Raw genomic sequence first — 18,853 nt, forward strand, 5'->3', positions numbered from 1 at the left:
AAAGAAGGGCCAACACTGCAAATACTGACTCTTTGCATAAATGTCATGTAATTGTCGATAAAAGCCTTTGAAACGTATGAAGTGCGTGTAATTATATTTCACTACATCACAGAAACAACTGAAACAATGATCTAAAAGCAGTTTAGCAGCAAACTTTGTGAAAACTAATATTTGTGTCATTCTCAAAACTTTTGGCCACGACTGTACAATCCTGAATCCAGCTACTTTACTTCCAGAGTCAGATCAAGTAGAGCAGAATGGTACCATAAGTGATGACCATGATTGTTTTGAATTAATGAAAACTGAAACAAAAGAACTTGATAATGTCACAGAAATACCAATACCTAATGCTGATCTTGAGCTTTTTGTAGATGGATCCAGGTACTACCTTGATAGAAAACCATACAAGGGATATGCAGTGACTACCTTTGAGGAAGTTGTGAGAAAAGGATCACTCCCACCTGGATGCTCTGCACAGGAAGCGGAGTTGAAAGCATTCACTGAGGCAGGTATAATGGCTGAAGGTCAGACTGTAAACATTTACACTGACTCACGATATGCTTTTGGCATAGCACATGACTATGGCCCCATTTGGAGAAGCAAAGATTTTGTGGAATCCTCGGGTAAGCCTATCAAAAATGCAGAATCCGTAGCTCAATTGTTCAGAGCATTAGAATTACCTAAGATGGTGGCCATTGTCAAGGTACAGGCCAATACCAAAGAGCAAACAAAGGAGGCTGAAGGAAACTGTAGGGCAGATGCTGCTACCAAGAAGGCCGCTCTTTTGCCTCCTCCCGTGATGGGACATACTGTGGACATAGTTCCACAAAAAAGGGAAGTGGATCTAATCCTCCTCCTAAATCAGAAGAGGAAGAATGGGTAAGAAGAAAGGCTGAGAAGAATCAGGAAGGTTTGTATGCCATAGGTGCTAAACTGTGCCTTCCCAGGGTACTATACCCCATGATGTGTGCCCTATCATATGGCCTTACCCACCACTCCAAGGAAGCAATGATAAATTTGGTAAGTCAAGGATGGGTGGCTCGGGGGTTCAACAATACCGCTGCTAAGTATGTCCAAGGGTGCATGATCTATGCTTGCCATAACATAGGAAGGACTGTCAAGGTGCCCCCAGGTGCACTCCAAAGCCACTATACCCTTTTCAGCAGTTTGACTTCATTCAACTTCCAAAGGTAGGCACATATGAGTATGTTCTGGTATGTGTGGACCTCTTTTCAGGTTGGCCTGAAGCTTGGCCTACAGCCAAAGCTAATGCAAAAACTGTAGCCAAGAACATTTTGTCTAAGGTGGTTTGCATATTTGGAGCTCCAGAAGTGATCAAAAATGACAGGGGTACTCATTTCACTTCAGCAGTTTTAACCTCTTTAGGACACATGACGTACCGGTATGGCATGTGTATTTCCGATCACTGCCGCCCGGCAGGCAGTGATCGGAACAAGGTGCCTGTTCAAATCGTTGAGCAGGCACCTTTACAAAATGCGCTGGGGGGTCATGTGACCCCCCCGTGTCGGTGATCGCTGCAAACTGCAGGTCCACTCAGACCTGCGGTTTGCAGCATTTTATGGTGCGGCGGCAGGGGGCGGTAATGCCATCGGGTCCCCATGCTGCTGTAGGGGGGACCCGATGGCATGGAAGGCAGCGCGATGCCTACATGAGGCATCGCCGCTGCCTTCCTGTGACGTGCCTGTGAGATCCAGTCCCCTGGATCTCACAGGCCAGAAGCTGTATGAGTAATACACACAGTATTACTCATACAGTGAATGCATTCCAATACAGAAGTATTAGAATGCATTGTAAATGATTAGACCCCCAAAATTTGAAGTCCCAAAGTGGTACAAAAAATAAAGTGAAAAAAAAAGTTACAAAATAAAGTTTCCCCCCCAAAAAATTAAAATTTTCAAGTAAAAATAAACAAAAACGTCATTTTCCCCAAATAAAGTAAAAAAATTGGTAAAAAATAGGGGGGAAAGTAGACATATTGGCTATAGCCTCGTCCCTATCGACCGGCTCTATAAAAATATCACATGACCTAACCCCTCAGATGAACACCGTAAAAAATAAAAAATAAAAACTGTGCTAAATAAACCATTTTTTGTCACCTTACATCACAAAAAGTAAAACAGCAAGCGATCAAAAAGTCATATGCCCACCAAAATAGTACCAATCTAACCGTCACCTCATCCCGCAAAAAAGGAGCCCCTACCTGAGACAATCGCCCAAAAAAAAAAAAAAAACTATGGCTCACAATATGGAGACACTAAAACATCATTTTTTTTGTTTTAAAAAAAGCTGTTATTGTGTAAAACTTACATTAAAAAAAGTATACATATTAGGTACCGCCACGTCCATATCGACTGGCTCTATAAAAATATCACATGACCTTACCCCTCAGATGAACACCGTAAAAAATAAAAAATAAAAACTGTGCTAAATAAACAATTTTTTTGTCACCTTACATCACAAAAAGTGTAATAGCAAGCGATCAAAAAGTCATATGCACCCCAAAATAGTGCAAATCAAACCATCATCTCATCCCGCAAAAAATGAGACCCTACCTAAGATAATCTCCCAAAAACTGAAACAACTATGGCTTTCAGAATATGGAGACACTAAAACATGATTTATTTTTGTTTCAAAAATGATATTACTGTGTAAAACTTACATACATAAAAAAAGTATACATATTAGGTATCTTTGAGTCCGTATCGACCGGCTCTATAAAACTATCACATGACCTAACCCCTCAGATGAACACCATAAAAAATAAAAAATAAAAACTGTGCTAAATAAACAATTTTTTGTCACCTTACATCACAAAAGTGTAATAGCAAGCGATCAAAAAGTCATATGCACCCCAAAATAGTGCCAATCAAACAGTCATCTCATCCCGCAAAAATCATACCCTACCCAAGATAATCGCCCAAAAACTGAAAAAAACTATGGCTCTCAGACTATGGAAACACTAAAACATGATTTTTTTTTGTTTCAAAAATGAAATCATTGTGTAAAACTTACATAAATAAAAAAAAAAGTATACATATTAGGTATCGCCGCGTCAACCTGGTCTATAAAAATACCACATGATCTAACCTGTCAGATGAATGTTGTAAATAACAAAAAATAAAATTTGGAAAACAAGGATTTGGCGTCACTCAATATCTGGCACAAATATAGGCAAGCAAAGGGCAATATTCAGGAATAATTTATTAGGTTACTCACAACATGTTGTATAAAATAGCGGATAAAATGGCAGTAAAACTTTAAAAATTATAGAAAATCACACATATAGCTTATTAGGACTCCTCTATTACTTCCTATATTCAGTCTCTTTGTATTATTGCATAGTTCAAAGTTCCTACAGTATATGGTGAATTACCAAGTGAGGTCAGTGGCAGTTCAATTGATTGAAACACTTTGGTAATATAAATGTACTTTACCACTCCTGTTTGGCCGTGTAGATGCCTGGCTATGGGCTGCAAGAATCACTCTTATTGAACGTGCGGCCGCTTGACTGTAGGCTGCTCGGTTTGTAAGTTGCAGGAAACACTCCTGTTGGCCGTGCGTTCACTTGGCTGTGAGCTGCAAAGACCTTTGGAGGCGGATTCGCCTGTCGACACTTCCCCATATTGCTGAATGTTACAACTAGCTCTGACCTTCCAGGACCTGATCGTGGCGTCCCACTTGGTTCGGCCGGATAGGTCAGGTGACTTCCTCTTTCAGGCGGGGTTTTCAAATGAGTACAGCTTTTGCTTGTAATAATCGGTGTCTTCCTTATATCGTCCCACACTGTCTGCCGACCATACGCGTTTCGGGATGAAATCCCTTCCTCAGTGGTACAGACAGTGGGATTAAGATGTCCTTTTTATATCATCTTTAATTGATGAAATGCATGCTGGGACAGTGGGGGACTTGGAAGACCAGGATGTGGATTTCTGATAATAGTTCATTCATGATCACTCGGATACATATATTCCATACCAACGACTACAATGTTGTGTGAATATATATATATATAAAATCTTAATACATCCCTTCAAAGAGTATCGCTATATGGGTGATGTTGTGATTGCACGGTACATCTAAAATGCATACATTTATTAAGTATAACACACATCAAAAATATAACATATATCAACAACATATGCGCACTTGCGATTTCGGTGCGTTTTTAATATATTTCAATAAAAACCTATATTTAAAAATGGTAAATAAATATTATCCCTGGAAAAGATTTCATATATTTGTTGGTTTTCATAAACAAAGGGGATTCAATACCTGCACACAGTGTTTATATAAAGAGAAATTCAACACTGGTATATTCATCCAGTTAAAACAATAAATATGATAAATATAAAAAGTTCAAAAACATGACTGTTTAGGGTAAAAACTCCCGATATTCAAAAAATTTCAAAAAAATTTCAAAAAACGCACCTGCGGTTCCGGTGCGTTTTTAGTGCGTTTTTGCTGAAAAAGGTAAATATAAGCCGAGGATGATACTGAGGATATAGGGAGGCATCTCCTATATTGCACAACATATATCTAATAATATTCATATTTAAAATTTTAAATATGAATATTATTAGATATATGTTGTGCAATATAGGAGATGCCTCCCTATATCCTCAGTATCATCCTCGGCTTATATTTACCTTTTTCAGCAAAAACGCACTAAAAACGCACCAGAACCGCAGGTGCGTTTTTTGAAATTTTTTTGAAATTTTTTGAATATCGGGAGTTTTTACCCTAAACAGTCATGTTTTTGAACTTTTTATATTTATCATATTTATTGTTTTAACTGGATGAATATACCAGTGTTGAATTTCTCTTTATATAAACACTGTGTGCAGGTATTGAATCCCCTTTGTTTATGAAAACCAACAAATATATGAAATCTTTTCCAGGGATAATATTTATTTACCATTTTTAAATATAGGTTTTTATTGAAATATATTAAAAACGCACCGAAATCGCAAGTGCGCATATGTTGTTGATATATGTTATATTTTTGATGTGTGTTATACTTAATAAATTTATGCATTTTAGATGTACCGTGCAATCACAACATCACCCATATAGCGATACTCTTTGAAGGGATGTATTAAGATTTTATATATATATATATTCACACAACATTGTAGTCGTTGGTATGGAATATATGTATCCGAGTGATCATGAATGAACTATTATCAGAAATCCACATCCTGGTCTTCCAAGTCCCCCACTGTCCCAGCATGCATTTCATCAATTAAAGATGATATAAAAAGGACATCTTAATCCCACTGTCTGTACCACTGAGGAAGGGATTTCATCCCGAAACGCGTATGGTCGGCAGACAGTGTGGGACGATATAAGGAAGACACCGATTATTACAAGCGAAAGCTGTACTCATTTGAAAACCCCGCCTGAAAGAGGAAGTCACCTGACCTATCCGGCCGAACCACGTGGGACGCCACGATCAGGTCCTGGAAGGTCAGAGCTAGTTGTAACATTCAGCAATACGGGGAAGTGTCGACAGGCGAATCCGCCTCCAAAGGTCTTTGCAGCTCACAGCCAAGTGAACGCACGGCCAACAGGAGTGTTTCCTGCAACTTACAAACCGAGCAGCCTACAGTCAAGCGGCCGCACGTTCAATAAGAGTGATTCTTGCAGCCCATAGCCAGGCATCTACACGGCCAAACAGGAGTGGTAAAGTACATTTATATTACCAAAGTGTTTCAATCAATTGAACTGCCACTGACCTCACTTGGTAATTCACCATATACTGTAGGAACTTTGAACTATGCAATAATACAAAGAGACTGAATATAGGAAGTAATAGAGGAGTCCTAATAAGCTATATGTGTGATTTTCTATAATTTTTAAAGTTTTACTGCCATTTTATCCGCTATTTTATACAACATGTTGTGAGTAACCTAATAAATTATTCCTGAATATTGCCCTTTGCTTGCCTATATTTGTGCCAGATATTGAGTGACGCCAAATCCTTGTTTTCCAAATTGTACTTTCAAACAGCAACAGGGAGTGCTGTGTGGCAGTGCACCCATTCCATTGTGCATCAGTGAGTGAGCCACCTAACCTTGAATCCAAATAACAAAAAATAAAAACTGTGCCAAAACAGCTATTTATTGTTACCTTGCCTCACAAAAAGTGTAATATAGAGCAACCAAAAATCATATGTACCCTAAAATAGTACCAACGAAACTGTCACCCTATCCCGTAGTTTCTAAAATGTGGTCACTTTTTTGTTGAGTTTCTACTGTAGGGGTGCATCAGGGGGGCTTCAAATGGGACATGGTGTCAAAAAACCAGTCCAGCAAAATCTGCCTTCCAAAAACCGTACGGCATTCCTTTCCTTCTGTGCCCTGCTGTGTGCCCGTACAGCGGTTTACGACCACATATGGGGTAAGTTTAGCGTTAGGTCCCGAGCTACTTGAGAAACCTTGGCGCGGTGCTCGGGCTCAGACATGTCATCCAAGCAGGATATGTTGGCTAATTCTCAATTTTACACCAGTACGAGGGTTAGTAAGACCGCAGAGTGCACCTGTCTTTGTTTTTGTTATATTATTTTTACTATTTATCACATCTACACATTTGCTATCCTGTGTAGGATGTCCATTGTGGTACTTGTGGTCTGCTGCAGGCATCCTCCATTGTATGCATTTTTGCTGAGGATTGCCATTAGCAGCGAACCACAAGTGCAGGATCTGCCCCCCGGTATAGATGCACCACTGCATATGGGGTTGAGCACTTCCTCCTTTTTAATACCACGCCAATTTGTAGTTTGTATTTTGAATTTTTTGGAGGTGTAGAAACTCCTAGTCTGAATGTACCTTTATTTCCATCCACAGGCAGCATTCTGGTGCACATGTGAGGCCCGGGCTATATCAGCCAGTCTTGGGTGCGGCTCAGAGCTCTCTGCCTCCTCCCATTGTATGCATGGTTTCATGCTGGAGGTTACTGGGAGATTGCTTTGAGTCAGACCTTGCGCTCCTGTAATTCGCCCACTGGCTCCTGGTATTGCCCATACGGCCCAGGTAGGTTTAGCTTTAGGTCCCGAGCTACTTGAGAAACCTTGGCGCGGTGCCCGGGCTCAGACATGTCCTCCAAGCAGGATATGTTGGCTAATTCTCAATTTTACACCAATACGAGGGTTAGTAAGACTGCAGAGTGCACCTGTCTTTGTTTTCGTTATAGAGCAGGCATTGCACACACCTCATAGGCCTCAAAGCGAACGCTTGAATGGAACTTTAAAGCAAAAAATCTAGAAAGCAATGGCCGAGACTAGTAAGCCATGGAATGTTTGTGTATAGCTTTGTACACAGTCAGACTAACCCCTCATAGGAAAACATAGTTAAGTTCCTATGAGGTACTTTTTGGCACTGCGCCAAGGACAGGACTGTATTTCCCTCAGCAGCTCCAGACCATTCATTCAGACTTGACACAATATGTAGGAGCATTGCACAAGAGATTACAACAGATTCATAATCGTGTTCTCAGTTCTATTCAAGATCCATCTTTACTGGAAGGAACTCATTCATTAAATCCTGGATATTGGGTCACTGTGAAAATACACATAAGGAAAGCATTAGAACCCGATTTGACGGTCCATTCCAAGTCCAGCTGACTACACCAACCTCTGTGAAGCTGGAAGGGAAACCAACTTGGATCCACACCTCCCACTGCAAGAAGCTGATAAAGCCATGATTTTGGGAAAGTATTTGTTCATAAGTATTGTAATCCACTACACTTTTGGGGCATATGATGAAGATAGTTTTGAATGGGAAAATAAGTTTATTAAGTACCATAAAATAGTTGCCCATATGAGAAATGTATCTGACTGTTGGATTTGCAGTCATGCCAATTCCATGCCATATATTGCTAAGCCCCTTTCAGAGAGGGAGCTATTAGATTTACCTTGCTGGGATATAACTCAACTGACACTAGAATTACCTCATAAGGAAACAGCTTTAGCATTACCTGTAACTGGATGGATAAAATAACCCTGGTGGCAGGTGAATATATCTACAAAGGTAGGTACCTGGTATAATTATGACATGCGAGAGGATGGTTGGAAAGAAAGACAGGTTGCTTTGATGGACGTGGGAGAAGTACCTAGAGATTAAAATAAGCTTTTCTGGACAGGAAAGTGGCCAAGAAAGTAAACATAAATATTATTTGGCGAGGAAAATACATGATTATAAGTGGAATTATACAGTACAGTTTCCACCTAGAATTAAGGCACAATGTGGGGGATTAGGTGCTTTTTATCAGCAAAAAAGAGTAGATTCAGAAGAAGTAATAGAACGTATAAAAGGAGATGAGGCAGCAGTCTGTGGTCCATTGTTATATTATAATCTTATTACTAATAATGAAAACCCAGAATCTTGGTATATATATCAGGATACTACGATGTTAATTTCAATTGTTGATGCATTAATTAGAAAGGTTCAAATTCAATTAGCTGATGATGTCTACATAGTATGTGGCAATTAGAGATGTCCCGAATAGTTCGCCGGCGAATAGCGGAGGGCGAACATATGCAATGTTCGGTCAGCCCCCTATTCATCATCATTGAGTAAACTTTGACCCTGCACCTCACAGTCAGCAGACACATTCCAGCCAATCAGCAGCAGACCCTCCCTCCCAGACTCTCCCACCTCCTGGACAGCATCCATTTTAGATTCATTCGGAAGCTGCATTCTTAGTCAGAGGAGGGACAGTGTAGCTGCTGCTGATTTAATAGGGAAATCGATAGCTAGGCCAGTGTATTCAGTGTCCACTCCAGTCCTCAAAGACTCATCTGATCTCTGCTGTAAGGACAGCACCCCAAAAAGCCCTTTTTAGGGCTAGAACATCAGTCTGCTTCTTTTTTTTTTTTTCCCCTGTGTAATCTAATTGCAGTTGCCTGCCTGTGGCTGCCAGCGTGTGTGTCAGGCTCACAGCGTATACTGTGCCTACTTGCCCAGTGCCACCACTCATATCTGGTGTCACAATAGCTTGCATTTAAAAAAAAATAATAGATTTGACTGTGAAATAATAGCAGTCATTTTCCTTCACAAGTGTGCGTTTCAGGGCCTGCCAGGGCACAGTGTCACACCAGTGCAACTCATATCTGGTGTAACAGTGGTGCACATTTAAAAAAAAAATACAATTTTGACTGTAATAGATTGAATAGCAGTTAGTTGTCTGCAAGCGTGTGTGTCAGGCCTACAGCGTCTACTCTGCCAACTTCTGCCAGTGCACAGTGCCACTCATATCTGGTGTCACAGTAGCTTGTACGCATAGTACAACTTAACTAATCAAAAAAAAAATGACAGGCAGAGGCAGGTTACCCCGCAGGGGCCGTCGTGGTCGTGGTGCTGTGATTCCCTTTGGCCCTAGAATAATGGGCCATGTACCATGAACTCGAAAAGTTCTGAGGACATAGTTGACTGGCTAACAAAGGACACCAAATCTACTACAGCTTCCGCTCGGAACCTTGACGCACCATCCTCCTCCAGCTTAGCTTCGGGCACCTCTCAAGTTACCACTCGCCCGCCTGCCGCCACCACCAGCACTAGCACCACAGCCACTTCACTTGATCTGTCAGAGGAGTTATTTACACATCAGTTGGAAGAAATGAGTGATGCGCAACCATTATTGCCAGAGGATGTAGATAACAGGGATATGTCTCAGTCAGGCAGCATTACACACATGGACGTACGGTGTGATGATGATGATGTTGTACCAGCTGCTGCATACTTTGCAGAGTTGTCAGATACAAGTGAAGTGGTTGATGATGACGATGTGTCCATGGATGTCACGTGGGTGCCCGCTAGAAGAGAAGAAGAACAGGGGGAAAGTTCAGATGGGGAGACAGAGAGGAGGAGGAGACGAGTTAGAAGCAGGCGGAGGTCGTTGCAAGGAGCTAGTGGCACAGTCAGACAGCATGCATCAGCACCCGGGGTCAGCCAGACAGCACGCCAATCAACGCATGCTGTTGCCACCACCAGAATGCTGTCATTGCAGAGCTCAGCAGTGTGTCAGTTTTTTTGTGTGTCTTCCTCTGACAACAGCGATGCCATTTGCAACCTGTGCCAAAAGAAACTGAGTCGTAGGAAGTCCAACACCCACCTAGGTACAACTGCTTTGTGAAGGCACATAATCGCACATCACAAACGCCTATGAGATCAACACATGAGTACAAGCAGCACACAAACTCAAAGCCGCCATCCTCCTCTTGGTCCAGCATCTTCAGCCACATCAACCACTGCTGTCCTTCTTGCCCCCTCTCAACCATCCGCCACTCAGCCTCTCACCTTCAGCAGTTCCTGCTCATCTGCCCACAGTCAAGTGTCTGTCAAGGAAATGTCTGAGCGTAAGAAGCCAATGTCACAAAATCACCCCCTTGCCCGGCGTCTGACAGCTGGCTTGTCGGAACTCTTAGCCCGCCAGCTTTTACCATACAAGCTGGTGGAGTCTGAGGCCTTCAAAAAATTTGTAGCTATTGGGACACCGCAGTGGAAGGTACCCGGCCGAAATTTCTTTTCACAAAAGGCAATCTCCAACCTGTACTCTATTGTGGAAAAGGAAGTAATGGCATGTCTGGCACACAGTGTTGGGGCAAGGGTCCATCTGACCACTGATACCTGGTCTGCAAAGCACGGTCAGGGCAGGTATATCACCTACACTGCGCATTGGGTAAACCTGCTGACGGCTGCCAAGCATGGAATGCGTGGCTCTGCAGAGGAGTTGGTGACACTGCCACGACTTGTAAGCATGCCTGCTGCCACCTCCTCTACTCCTCCTACTCCATCCTCTTCCATAACCTCCACGGCTGAGTCCTCTTCTGCTGCTGCGTCTTGCTCCACATCAACGGCACCCCCCCAGCTCCCCAGGGGCTATTCCACCTCCCGGATACGGCAGTGTCACGCCGTCTTGGGGTTGACTTGCCTGAAATCTGATAGGGGACGTAACAGGGATTAAACTGATAAGAATAGAACTACTTAACACACCACTCCTATCTGGTGGCACATTAGATTACACGCGCAGTGCCCCAAATTTGAAGTAGGAGGACCGACCAAGCATCTTTTTCCATCTCTCCATTCCTAAAATCGATGCCATATACACGTCCCCTGATAGGGGACGTAACAGGGATTAAACTGATAAGAATAGAACAACATAACACACCACAACTATCTGACGGCACATTAGATTGCACGCGTAGTGCCCTAAATTTGAAGTACGAGGACCGACCAAGCATCTTTTTCCATCTCCCCGTACCTAAAATCGATGCCATATACACATCCCCTGATAGGGGCTGTAACAGGGATTAAACTGATAAAAATAGAACAACATAACACACCACAACTATCTGGTGGCACATTAGATTGCATGCGCAGTGCCCCAAATTTGAAGTAGGAGGACCGACCAAGCATCTTTTTCCATCTCCCCGTTCCTAAAATCGATTACATATACACGTCTCCTGATAGGGGACGTAACAGGGATTAAAGTGATAGGAATAGTACTACTTAACACACCTTATAATAACGCATAGAGAGGCAACGCAGAGAGAGGAGTCTGAAGAAGAGGAGTCAGAGGAGGAAGGTGGCTTTGAGGAGGTGGAAGACCAACCACAGCAGGCGTCCCAGGGGGCTTGTTGTCACCTTTCGGGGACCCTTGGTGTTGTACGTCGCTGGGTGGAGGAAGAGACCTTCAATGCCATCAGTGAGGACAAGGAAAGGGACATGGCTAGCTTGGTATCCAACCTTGTGCAAATGGCGAGTTTGCGGTTGTGAAAATGGACTGTTTGCGGTGCGTTAAACGGGGAGTTTGGTCTATCAGTGTGAAGCGGGCGTAACCGTTACACTACCTGATCGATACAACATCATACTATCACGGTCGGCGTGGCTATCACATACGTGACACAGAGGGAGGGAACGAGGAAGGCCCTGCCCAAGTGAGAGGGAAGATGGTGACCCCTGACTCACCTGGCGGCTGGCACCTGGCTGCCCTGACGTCCCTAGACGGGTTCCTCACCCGTACGCCGATCACGTGCCTAAAGCCCTGGCTTTCCCTGAGCTGAGCCCTAGGTAGTGAACAGGGCGATGGGAACACTAGTCCGCACCACTAACTCTAAGGGAAAACACCAAGGGGAGGACAGACAACACGGACTCAACATATATTCCCAGGTGGGTGACGACAGGAGACAACAATAAGCCCAACAGGGATCCGGGGGGTAGCTCTCAGGAACGACAACCAGGATAACCACTCCAGTGGGTCAGTATAGATGTCCAGGCAGGAAGCTCTATAACTGGCAACTAGAGAAGTGTGAGGGGAGAATATAAGGAGGTAGGGAGTGGCAGACAAGAAACAGCTGAGGAGGAGAAGCTACGGATCCCTGAGAGAGACAAAAAGGATAGCAAGGCAAACACAGAAAACAATCACAAAGAAACAACGTGATCTTTCAATATAGAGCGCGCAGCCACCCGCTGCGACTTCCTGACCCCGGGTATAACGGAGTCAGACGTGGCTCTTGATACCCTCGTGACAGTACCCCCCCTTTCACGAGGGGCCTCCGGACACTCAGGACCAGGTCTCTCCGGATGAGAGGCATGGAAAGTCTGAACTAACCTGTTGGCGTTTACCTCTGACGCTGGAACCCACATTCTTTCCTCGGGACCGTAACCCCTCCAATGCACCAGATACTGAAGAGAGCGGCGGACCCGACGAGAATCAACAATTCTGGCTATTTGAAACTCCAGATTACCAGCCACAATGACAGGAGGAGGTGGCAGCGGCGATGGTTCTAGAGGTGGAACATACTTCTTGAGTAACGATTTATGGAAGACGTTATGGATCTTAAAAGTCTGAGGTAGCTCCAGGCGAAAAGCCACAGGGTTAATGACGGCTACTATTTTATAGGGACCAATGAACCTAGGACCCAGTTTCCAAGAAGGAACCTTCAACCTAATATTCCTAGTAGACAACCACACATAGTCATTCACTCCTAGGTCCGGACCTGGCGACCGTTTCTTATCGGCCATGCATTTATATTTACCACTCATCTTTTTCAAGTTAACTTGCACCTTCTGCCATACCGATGAAAGAGATGAAGAAAACCTTTCCTCTTCGGGAACCCCAGAAGACCCCCCCTCTTTGAAAGTACAAAATTGGGGATGAAAACCGTATGCACCAAGGAATGGTGACTTGCCAGTGGACTCCTGATAATGATTATTTATGGCAAACTCAGCTAACGGTAAATATGATGACCACAACTCTTGGTTTTCAGACACAAAACACCTTAAATATGTTTCTAGGTTTTGGTTGGTACGCTCAGTCTGTCCATTCGACTGAGGATGGAAAGCTGAGGAAAAGGACAAGTGAACCCCCAAACGGGAACAAAAAGCTTTCCAAAACTTAGAAATAAACTGGGTTCCCCGATCCGAAACCACATCGGAAGGGACCCCGTGAAGCTTCACGATTTCACTGATAAACACCTGAGCAAGAGTTTTAGCATTAGGAAGTGCGGGTAGCGCAATAAAGTGTACCATTTTGCTAAACCTGTCTACTACTACCAAGATAACAGTTTTACCCGCCGACAACGGTAAGTCAGTGATGAAATCCATTGACAGATGTGTCCATGGCCTATTGGGGATGAAAAGTGGCAATAAAGACCCTGCTGGACGTGTATGAGAAACTTTTGCGCGTGCAGAAGTAGAACAAGTAGACACGAAATCCATTACATCCTGACGCAACCTTGGCCACCAAAAACGACGAGATAAAAGCTCCAAGGTTGCTTTACTACCCGGGTGTCCAGCAAGTGCCGAATTATGATGTTCTTTTAATAATTCAAGACGCAGGTTTAACGGTACAAACAATTTCTCTGAGGGGCAAGAGGCTGGGGCGTCCCCCTGAGCCTCTAACACCTTTCCCTCTAGAACAGAGTGTACAGCAGAGTCAACCACTCCCCTTTGTAAAATAGGTACCGGATCACAAACATTACCCCCTCCAGGGAAACTACGAGATAATGCGTCTGCCTTGGTATTTTTTGCCCCAGGACGATAGGTGATTACAAAGTTAAATCTGGTAAAGAATAGCGACCACCTAGCTTGTCTAGGGGTGAGGCGCTTAGCCGATTCTAGGTACAGAAGGTTCTTGTGATCCGTAATCACCGTGACGGGGTGGATTGCTCCCTCTAAGAAGTGACGCCACTCTTCAAGCGCCAGTTTAATCGCCAACAATTCCCTATTTCCAATATCATAATTCTTCTCCGCAGAAGATAATTTTTTGGAAAAGAAAGCGCAAGGACGCCATTTGCCAGGAGACGGACCCTGAGACAATACAGCTCCCACTCCCACCTCTGACGCATCTACCTCGAAAATAAAAGGCTGGGAGACATCAGGTTTAATTAGAACAGGTGCCGAGGTAAACCTCTCCTTTAGAGAGGAAAATGCATCTTTAGCGGCGTCAGACCATTTGGAAAAATCCGTCCCCTTCCTAGTCATATCGGTAAGGGGTTTAACGATCACAGAATAATTTTTAATGAACTTTCTATAGAAATTAGCGAAACCCAAAAACCGTTGTAGGGCTTTAAGGTTCTCAGGAAGATCCCAATCTAAAATTGCCTGGACCTTCCCAGGATCCATGCGGAAACCTGAAGCAGATAATAGATATCCCAGGAACTGTAATTCCTGAACAGCGAAGACACATTTTTCAATTTTCGCATATAATTTATTCGTCCGTAGGACCTGCAGTACTTGACTGACATGCACCTCATGTGTTTTCAGATCAGCCGAATAAATTAAGATATCATCTAGGTATATGACTACAAACCTGCCGATGAGATGACTAAAAATATCATTAACGAAATGTTGGAAGACAGCAGGGGCATTGGTCAGACCGAAAGGCATAACTAGATTTTCATAATGCCCCTCAGGGGTGTTAAAAGCTGTCTTCCACTCATCCCCTTCCCTGATACGAATCAGATTGTAGGCCCCCTAAGATCAAGTTTGGAGAACCACTTAGCACCCGCAATCTGATTAAAAAGGTCAGGAATGAGAGGAAGAGGGTATGGGTCACGGATGGTTATCTGGTTTAACTCACGGAAATCTAAGCAAGGACGCAGGCCCCCATCTTTCTTTTTAACAAAGAAAAACCCTGCAGCCACGGGTGAAGAAGAGGGTCTGATGTGTCCTTAGCCCAGACTCTCGGAGATATAATCTTTCATGGCTTGTCTCTCGGGACCCGAAAGATTATACAACCCTGGACTTGGGTAATTTTGCCCCGGGAATCAGGTTAACCGGGCAATCATAAGGACGATGAGGTGTAGTTTCTGGACAACCTCTTTTCTGATAAAACGTCCTCAAGTCCGAAATAAATGTAGGTAGGGAAGCTATGAGGCGATAAGGCAATTGTTATTTAAGAGCAATTCTCTCTGCAATGCTCACTCCACTCCAAATATCCCGGGCCTGCCATTTCCACCACTGGATTGGTGCGCTACCAACCAGGGACGACCCAATACCTACCGGGAGAGGGAAGGCCCTCCAGAACGTAACATGCAAGACACTCATTATGGTGGTCCCCCTACCCCGATGGTAGTAAATTACGAACAATGTGGGTGAGGTTTCTCTGAGACAGAGGAGCAGAATCTATAGCGAATACGGGAATAGGTCTCTGCAGCGTACAGAGAGACAAACCCATAGTGCGGGCAAAATGGGCATCATTTAAGTTTACCCCTGCTCCACTGTCTAGAAAAACAGAAATAGACTCCGTCTTAACACCAAAAACAATGACCGCTGGTAACACAAATTGAGATGTTCGTATGGAGGAAACGTATACCCCCCGGCTGACATCCTCCGCACAGCCCGGGGTTAGTAGTTTTCCGACGGTCTTTTGTTTTTGAGAAAGGAGGGACAGACATTAATGAAATGACCCCTCCCCCCCACAGAAAAAACAAGCCCCCCCCCCTACGGCGAACCTCGGGAGGACGGACCTGACGAGAAGTTCCGCCTAGCTGCATAGGCTCATCTAAGTCAGTACAGGCTGACTGTTGCTTGGGAGAGGTAACCAATTGCTCCGGAATTTTCGATCTCTCCCTAAGACGTCTATCTATTCTGATAGAGAGGGACATAACAGCATCAAGGGAAAGGGGGGTCTCATACAGCGCCAGTGCATCCTTAACTCTTTCAGATAACCCAGAGCAGAACTGACTCCTGAGAGCCGGGTCATTCCACTGAGTATCCGTAGCCCACCTACGGAACTCTGAGCAATATTCCTCTGCTGACCGATCTCCCTGTAGGAGTCTCCGTAACTTCGACTCAGCCAGGGCGACTCGGTCAGGGTCATCATATATGAGACCCAAAGCCCCAAAAATTCCCTCCACTGACCGAAGGGCCTGAGAACCAGGGGGTAACGAGAACGCCCAGGATTGCGGATCCCCCTGAAGCAGGGAAATGACAATCCCTACCCGCTGTTCTTCATGACCTGAGGAGTAAGGGCGCAACTTAAAATATAATTTGCAGGCCTCACGGAACGTCGCAAATTTGTCCCTTCCCCCAGAAAATCTGTCGGGAAGAGCAACCTTGGGTTCAGTGACAACCTGGTTAACCACTCCAGTGGGTCAGTATAGATGTCCAGGCAGGAAGCTCTATAACTGGCAACTAGAGAAGTGTGAGGGGAGAATATAAGGAGGTAGGGAGTGGCAGACAAGAAACAGCTGAGGAGGAGAAGCTACGGATCCCTGAGAGAGACAAAAAGGATAGCAAGGCAAACACAGAAAACAATCACAAAGAAACAACGTGATCTTTCGATATAGAGCGCGCAGCCACCCGCTGCGACTTCCTGACCCCGGGTATAACGGAGTCAGACGTGGCTCTTGATACCCTCGTGACACATACCTGATGTTTTAAAGCACGTTATTCCAAACAATTTAGGAATGTTAGGTGATTTATGCCCTTTATGGATTAAAACCCGACTCTGCGTCAACTACGTAATTTTCCATGGGAGTTTTGCCATGGATCCCCCTCCGGCATGCCACAGTCCAGGTGTTAGTCCCCTTGAAACAACTTTTCCATCACTATTGTGGCCAGTTCACAAACATTTGCGAAAATTCGCGTTTGCCGTTCGCGAACGGAATATTTTATGTTTGCGATATCTCTAGTGGCACTAAGGCATTCAAGTGGCTTCCACAAGGAGCTAGAGGAGCTTGTACCCAAGCTAGGCTTGAACCTGCCACGTGGACATGGAAATCTGAGGACATCTCTTATCAGCATTTGCCTGGACATATGCTGACAAAGAGGAGTGCGCCTGTTATACCTGACATGCCTGAGAGACCACAATTTATGCACCCAGCTAAATTGATTCATGCTGATCCCCTAATGGTAGAAAAGGTGGGAAAGTACTTCCACTATTGAATACTTCAAAAATGCTAGACAAATTGATGATTTAGGTGAATTATTTGATGCTGTTTCAAATCAGCACGCAATGGTCTTATACTGTACTATCTTACAGCAGCCCAAGGAGGGTTATGTCAGATAGTGGGTTCTGCATCCTGTCATTATATTGATCTCACAGGTATATTTAGAGTATCACAAGATCTACAGAAAGCCAAGCAATTCAAAGAAGGGTTCCGAAATGCACATCTGGCACCTCCTGACCTTGTATTACCTGATTGGTTATCATGGCTTAATCCCCTTAATTGGTTCCGTGGGATAGGTGAATGTATTTCTGGATTATTCCATATGTTACTACAATGATGTTTTCTAATATTATTGATTTTTATCGTTGTTAAACTTTTTCTGCTGATTCTTCAAAAAATATTAAAGTCTAAATGTTTTACAGGAAAATCTAAGGTAACTACTGTGATTAAGAACAAAGATACTCCCGCACAAGTGATGGTCATGATGGCTCCACCCTCAACATCTGCAACAACTACGATTGTGACTCCTGTTTTAAAGTCAGCTACACCAAAGGACAGTTGTACCTATTGCAGACAGAAGACATTGGAGAAATTGACTAATTGCATTTATTGTGGGACTTTATTGAAACCCTAAAGGACTAATGATTGACTGATTGACCCAGGTTCTAAAAGTATGCTTCCCTAAGATGAATTCCACTGAGTGTATAGGTTAATTAGGGTTAATTAAGCAGGATAGATAGTGAAGATGGTTTAAGAAGTTGAATCTTCTGGATAGATGTTGATCATCCCACAATCTGCAAGAATTAGTATTCTTCCACTTTGTGTAAGTAGGAATATTCTTTAAACCTGTCTTCCTCTAGTAGGGAGGTAAGTAAATCTATACAGTCAGTGGAATAATGATAACAAGAGGGCAGGAATGTGAGAATAATGGGGTCATTGTCAGAAATTCACTATAATATGCATATATTCATATAGGTAAAGCTTATTTCTCTCTAAAAAAAAAAAAAGTATATTCACCGTGAAGTTATCAATTATTCAACTGTTCATAATTTCTAGGCCTCAGAACATATTCTAAACGCCATCTGTAATTATACTGACACATCTGTAATTGTTCAATGACATGAGTATTTCATTCAATTTGGGAAACAATGACCTAGGTTGGAGGAGGTTGAGAAATATGTGATGTGAGCTGATGTTCTCAGAAATTCTGGGAAATGTTTTTTTATTTATATATATATATATATATATATATATATATATACACAAGTCCAAATATGTCCCAGAATCTGTCAAATAACCGGTCACCTAGTTCTGAAAGTACAAATTATTAACAATCTGTTATTACGTGCAATTATGTCCACGTTGATTATTAAGTATTGTAACCGCCCAGAAACACAGAGTTGCTCCCAGTATCAACTGGTATAAGAATAAAGATTT

General features: G+C 43.4%; 1 long non-coding RNA gene across 1 annotated transcript; it reads left to right on the forward strand.

Annotated features, from left to right (window-relative positions):
* Nucleotides 1-274: 274 nt before the first annotated feature.
* LOC121000591 lies at nucleotides 275-17,931 on the forward strand. The gene is made up of 3 exons (XR_005778864.1): nucleotides 275-524; nucleotides 1,330-1,331; nucleotides 17,850-17,931. It is a non-coding gene; the product is annotated as an uncharacterized LOC121000591 (long non-coding RNA).
* The last annotated feature ends 922 nt before the right edge of the window (nucleotides 17,932-18,853 follow it).

This window comes from Bufo bufo, chromosome 5, assembly GCF_905171765.1.
Source record: "Bufo bufo chromosome 5, aBufBuf1.1, whole genome shotgun sequence".
Taxonomy (NCBI): domain Eukaryota; kingdom Metazoa; phylum Chordata; class Amphibia; order Anura; family Bufonidae; genus Bufo; species Bufo bufo.